The sequence below is a fragment of the Papio anubis genome, unplaced genomic scaffold, assembly GCF_008728515.1.
Source record: "Papio anubis isolate 15944 unplaced genomic scaffold, Panubis1.0 scaffold275, whole genome shotgun sequence".
Taxonomy (NCBI): domain Eukaryota; kingdom Metazoa; phylum Chordata; class Mammalia; order Primates; family Cercopithecidae; genus Papio; species Papio anubis.
Genome location: NW_022162837.1, coordinates 17,531 through 24,958, shown reverse-complemented (window position 1 = coordinate 24,958; position 7,428 = coordinate 17,531).

Genomic DNA, 7,428 nt, shown 5'->3' with positions numbered 1-7,428 from the left:
ACCACCTAGAATAGAATAGTCCAGGCTTTGTCATCCCTCCTGGAACAGGATGTCCTGCAATGCTTGTGCTCAGCAACCCAGGGGCAACCAGAGTGTAAAACCCATAGTGGATTTCTTTTAGTGTCTCTCAGCTGCAGTGTGAAGTGGGCATGAACAGATGAGGCTCCACCTGCCCTGAGCAACTTTCCTGAGACTCGGGGAACTGATTCAGCATGAATTCTAGGCTTCTGTTTGTTTTAGCTGCCTATCCTTGAATAATAAAGTTGCTTTGCCTGACTCGTGATTGTTCTCTCTTACCAAACTGGAGCTAAGAATGGAAGTGGTAGAGGTATGACTGCTGAAGCAGCTCTGTCCCCTTTGAGTCCCTGCCAGAATCAAGAACTCTTGTAGAATTCTGGCAGCTGGGTTTGTGAAAAACTTCCTTCCAGACTTAGAAACCTTTGTAGAATTTGGTAAGGTTTTAGAGTCCTCTCCTGGGATTGGAAATTGGTATACAGTGTTCCCCTTTCCATAACTGACACTGGTGCATGGAATTCTGCTTGACAGTATGGAGAAGGTGAATTGTCACATCTGAGTAGAATCTGTTGGTCCACTATTTGGGTCATTGCTCTACTTGATTGGCATTGGATAGCAGAACAGACAGCAGCTAAACAGAACAGAAATTAAGCTGGGCACCTAATTTCTGACATACCTTGCATTGCTAACCTATGGTTCTGTTCTCTTGTCACCCAAAGGGCTAGCAATACTCTCATGACTCACTTTTTAGTGGGATTTTCAAGCAGAGCTATTGAACCTCAAGTGGTACAGTTATTTCCATGAAACCAATGGCCTCCAAAGTTTATAAATTTTGCTCCTCTAATAAAATATGTTTCAGTTCACATTCCCCAAATATGCACATTTAATAACTACTGTCTCGATACACATCATGGACCTAAATGATTATAACAACAGTGGATATAAATTCATAATACAAATATTTACTAATAATTTGAAATTTGGTTATCTAATTAGTTCTTAGATCTGATTAGATTACCATAATTTTACCTCCTACTTGGGCTGATAAGAATCCATGCGTAAGTGCAGAAGTGTCAGCTCTTCCTATTTATTCTCTATTATTCATGCATTCTTAGCACTGCCTTTAATCAGAAGCAATATTTAAAGGTACTTGTTCATCTTGTGAGGAGGATCAAGTTAAACTAGAAAATAGTCATAACTCCATTTAATGGGCCCATGTAAACAGCAATGGATCCTGAAACAGAAAACAAAAGGATGAAAAAGTGCATGACTGACAGCCCCACATCTGTGTGGCGTCCCCCTCCCGACGTCAGGATGCCTCTTGTACCTGACATGTGCCTGCATGACCCACAGGACCCAGGGAGGATCGTGGTATCCATCTATATGCCCTATATTAGAAAAATTATTTCTTTCTTATTTCCTTAGATGAAGAAAATTATAAAGTGAAGTTCCAACATATTTTCACCTCCCCCTCCTTGGGAGACTGCTGCTTTAAATGACATTCTTCTTTTTGCCAGAATTAAGATGTGCCTAGAAACACTGCTCCCCCACTGCCTGAACCTTCACTTGTGCTAATTTCCTCCAAGACATCTGTAGCAGGTTGAATAGTGAATCCTATAAAATAGATCAATCCTAACCCTCAATACCTGTGAATGTGAGATTACTTTGCAATAGGGTCTTTGCAGATAAAATTAGGTTAATGATCAGAAGATGATGTGGTTCTAGACTTAGAGTGGGCTTTAAATCCAATGAAATGTTCTTATAAGAGATAGAAAAGAAGACACAGAAACCTAAAGGGGAAGGAAGGCCACGTGAAGATGAAGGCAGAAATTGCAGGGATGTATCTGTAAGTCAAAAAATGCCAAGTGTTACCAAAATCCCCTGGAAGCTAATACAGAGGCATGGAATGTATTCTCCTTTAGAGTCTTCAGAAGAAACTAACCCTGCTCACACCTTTATTTTTGAATTCTGGCTTCCAGAACTGTGAAAGCATAAATTCCTCTTATTTTAAGCAATTAAGGTTTGGTCATTTATTTCAGCAGCCTTGGCTGACAATACAAAATATTACTGTCTGTCTTTCCAGGTTATGTCCTGTCAAGGACACCTCTCCCCACAATACACCAGACAGGCTTGTATAATTCTACACCAAATTGTAAAATGTGCTGATTCTGTCCTACACAACTTTAGAATCAAAGGATACGGCCAGGCAGCTCTTTCTTTCACTGACTTAGAACTTGCACTGTAATTTAAGATACTCCCAAATATGCTAGGTTCTTTAGAAGGCTAGTCTGCACAAAGTTAAAAAATGGCCCATGGGGGCAGCATAGATAATTCCATAAACCTACTGAACAATGACGCTCTCTCTTCCTCTCAGTGTGGAATATTCATGTGAACCCTTGGAACCAATACAGCCATTTTGTTACCATGAGAGAAGCCAGCCTTAGGATAAAGCTGATACATGAACCTATGCAAATAATACAGATAAGGAACTGACACCATGACCAACCCCCACCCGAAGCATAATTTCAATCTTCTTGGTAATTAAGGAAATATACCCTTACATTATTTAAGCCTGCTTATACATTTTATCACTTGCCACTGATAGTTTCCTAGTTGATATACTCTCCTCTTCCTTTTTTGTCCTCATGGTCTCTTTTTATTTTTATCATTTATACATTCAACAGTTATTAAATCCTTTATTTTGTAGGACTTCGTATTTTCTAGTTTTTTTTTTCTTGTATTATTTACAACAAGTTTGACAGAATATTCTCAGTATAAACATAAGATATATTGGTGTTTTCCATTTCCTTTTAGCAACTAATAGACACAGTGATCAAGGAAAGTAAACTAAGACAGATATGAATTACAAATTCTTTATGGAAAAGTTAAGATGGAACAAATATATACACATACATATTCTTATGCATATATATATAATATACATCTTATGAATCTATCTCATGTATATATTCTACTTTTGTTCTCATAACATATGAAGAAATGTAGTTTAGAACATCCTCCACCAAAGGTGCTAAATTTAAGATCAATTTATAGTGCATCCAGTATAACAAGGCTTTTTAAAAAGTACAGAGAGAAAAGATTATGTCATATTAAGGTAAGAATTTTCTCCATTCTCTTGACAAAGTCATGGCTCTCCAGTTGGGTCTATGAAGAGGTCCAGCTCAATTTGCCTTTTGATTTTTTGCCATTGTAGAATTAGTATTTGACCATAGCCCCTTGTCCTGGTCTGCTCAGGCTTCCATAACATAATACCATATACTGGGTGACTTAATATAAATCACATTTTTCAAGATTTTGGAGGCTGGAAGTCCAAGAGCAAGGTATTGGCAGGGTTGGTTTTGGGGAGGGGCTCCCTCATTGGGTTGCAGATTGCTACCTTCTAACTGTGTCCTCAGATAGTCTTTCCTGTGGATGTGTACTCTCTCTTCCTCTTCTTATAAGGACACCAGTCCTACAGAATTAAGATTCCACCGCTACAGCCTTATTTAACCTTAACTACCTCCTTAAAGATCCTATCTCCAAATACGATCACATCAGAGATTAGAACTTTAACATACAAATTATTTGGGGGTTACAATTCAGTCTTTAACCCCCCATTTTGTCCATTACATTTCTCATTCTGTAGGTATACTCTACATTTGAAATCTATCATGTATACTTGTACACCCTTACCTAAAAGGGAGAGAGAGCGTTTAAAAACCAATTTGCAAAAGAATATTATTGAGGGATACCAATGGTAATTTTCCAAAGGTTTGGCCATAATGACCTTGCGAATAGTTGAATCTGTCAACATCCGCCTTTGAGGTAACTATTAACTATCTGGTTTGTGTAGACTGGTACAACCTGCATTTGTCAATCAAACATGCCAACACATACATTCCTACTGGCTGTAGCAGAATAGGCTATTATCTACACACATCTATCACACAGCATCCCTATCTCTGCATCCCTACTGAGGCCTGCAATGAACATTCAATCAGCCTGTTCAATTCCTCTCCTTACTTCACTATCAGACTAAGACCTTCTTTCTCCCCTAATCCATCTTATTTCATGCTACATGGATCCTTTCCATCTTTGATTGTCTATCACCAACACCATTGCTATCGCCAGCATGTCTATTACCAGCACAATTACATCTTCAGTGCCTAATCCCATCTTTATCTGGGTTGCTTTTATGGGCATGAATTTCTTTCTGAAATACATCATTCTGAGCATTGCCTTATTCCTAATCTTTATAACACCATAACATCATCCAGCCTTGCCCTATTGCCCTCATGGTCCCTAGGGAGCTAACTGAAAATAGGAAAAGCATGTGGTACAGCCTGGCTCTGCGGGATGCAGTAGCAAAAAGGTCCGATTCCCTTCTTTGGGGCATATATTGCCCCATATCACCCACTTCTGGGTTCTTTCTCTCATAGCTGGTCCCAGGTCACACTGTAACTGCTCTGATTTACAGTCCAAAAAGTGTGTTTGAGTCAAATTTTCCCTCTTGGCATTGAGAATAATGAAGATTCAGAATTGCAAATGCTCCTATTAACCCAGCAGCTCTTCTAATTTCAACATTTCTATTTTATGGAACCGGACAAATATACTTTATTAACCATACTATCTAGAGGACTTTAGATTTGGTATACTTATCATGCCTGTAATACCAGTCACCATTTCCATTTCCCATGGACATGAAGCTAAACTGTGTGAACTTTAACAATGAATGAAAATTGATTGAAATCACACATGCTGAATTATTTTTTTTCTAAGGATAGCTAACAATTTTCTGAATAAACTTGACGTTTTCACTTCCTTTTATTTTAATATAAAGGTAAATGGAAATCACATTCAAACAAGTATATCAATCCACTTGGGAAAGTCTAAAAACAAACTTATGTCCATGAAAATGAAATGTAAGTTACTCCTTTTATTAAAATGTATTGTAAAATCACAGTTGTGGTCTTATGCGTGTTTAGCAGCTCTGTAAGTTTATTTACAATTTCCTGGACTTTTAAAAAGTATGTTTCTTTCATCTGTAAATAAAAGTGGTTTGCTTTCCCCAGAACAAGAGGCATAGTTCTCAATGAGAAAAAGATTTAGAGGTATTATTTTTTTAAAAAGAATGCTTCTTTAATATAAAACTCTATGTCAATAAAACCATTTAATCACAACACATAACTTTCCATATAGCATTTTTTGAAAGTGATTTTACATATATTTTAATTATTTGAATCTCATTGGCAATGCATTGACTTTCTTGGTGACACACTTCAACCTCCAGGAGAAGATCATCTCTCTGCCAACGCATATCCCCTCCCCCTTTTCCCACCCGCTCACCCTAATACAGAGGTATTTGGGTATAGGTTCAAGATAAAGTGGACTCTAAATTGTTCCAGGTACAAAGAAAGTGAATATTTTGATGTGAACAACACAGATATAAGAGACTCCATCTTCTTCCTGGACTATCTTCTGTGGTTTTCCTTTGGCTCCTTTCCATCTACTCAGCTGGTTGGTCAGAGGTTAGCATCCATTTCAGAGTCATACTCTGCTCTTAGGAAAGAGGCACAATCCAGGATGGATCCCAGAAACCTGTGCCTGATAAATGCCAGAAGGCATCCTTGTGACTTATGTGTGTGCAGGTCACAGCATCAGGGTTGAATATGACAAGGCAATATAAGGCCCTAGATGCAGTGAGGAATGAAATCGGCATTTTAAGTGTCTTCAAATGGCCTCCTGGGCCAGGGAGAAGGAGCCAAGTAGATGAGGTAACAGGGCAGCATGTGATCTTTCAAGATCAAGGTTAAATATCTTAAATTATATAATGCCACTCTGACATCTCCTGGTGCCTGCGCCCTCTCTGCAGGTCCATTTCCAGACAGCAATGGCCACCCACTACCAGTGGACCAGGCAGATGCTAGGAATAGATACCGCCCACTGTGATGCTCTCCCAACAACATCAAGTAGCTCACACCATTTCATCCACCTAAAGGGACTTCCCATATCATCTTAAACTGTCAAAAAAAACCAAAAAACAAAAAACAAAAAACAAACAAACAAACAAAAAAAACCTTTTCTCGCTTCAGAACTTGCTTCCTGTATGATGGTTCTTCTGACTATGCCCTCTTGGTTGAAGTGATGGTAGACTCATGCAATAAATTTGTACTGAATACCTACTAAGTACAACAAATTAGATCAAATTGTAAGAACAAAAATTCAATACATGGCCCCACCTGCCCACAACTTACGGTCTAGTGGGACTGATCTACAAATACATTGACAATCACATTACATTGCAGTGAGGTAACTTACAGATGCTCAGAGTAGTATCTTCTTCAAAGACAGTGAGTAAATTTTGAGCCCAAATCTCAAAATTTGTGGCTGTAACAATAATTATTCACCTAATTTACTAGAGAATCACCTTCTATCCAGAGATCTCTGTCTAGGCTTGTGCTGAATTGCGATTTAATCTCTTCATTGGTAATTAACTTCTCACATTTTTTCATAGATGACTTCAAATGCTATTGCCATTTTATAATACTAGATTTTACCATCTTGACAGTGTTGTAAGTCCCCACATGGCAGAGACATTTTCTCATAACAGCCTCAGCTCTCCCTGACTGCCCACTCCCCATTCCCACAACAATTCCTTGGATACAGTTGACACTCGGTTTGCCTTGGTTTTGATTGAAACGTACATGAATTCAGGAATTAAACTACTGTCAAAGCGTGGCACTAACATTACTGATTATACTTTTTAGGCAAATTTAGTTATCTTCTTTAAAACTCAGTTTCCCCACCTTTAAAATGAGAATAATCTCTACCTTGCGGGATTATGGTTAAGACTTAAAGAACAGTTCATAATAAATTATGTAGCACTTTGCCTTACACAGAGCACCTTAAAGCATAATCTTTAACTGATCCGAAGCGCTTAATTATAGCTAGAGGGCACTGAGTTCAAATCCTGTCTCCTCTAAAGAACAGACAGTGTGACATGGATGATGTATATACTCTCTGCAAATCCCAGCATTCTATGAAATGGGACCACTAATAATGGAACCCATCTCCCGAGATTTTTGTAAAGATCAAATGGAATAATGTCTGTGGGGCACTAGGCGTGGTACCTGGCATATAGAAAGCACTCTACAAATGTCAGCCCTTAAGAATTACATTCATTAGTTTGCTTCAGGGCCATGATGTGTGAATCCCCAAGATTAAAGTAGATCACATCATTTATCTAGAGATTTGTTTTTGTCGTATTGCCCTGTAGGTTTTCAGGTCCTAAGCAAGTAGAAAAACCTCTCTTAAACTGAATAATAAGAACAATACTAGTACACCATCACAAAGCACGTTCTCTACTGCCACTTTGCTGAAAATCAAACCTATCAATGGTTATGTGTTCACTGA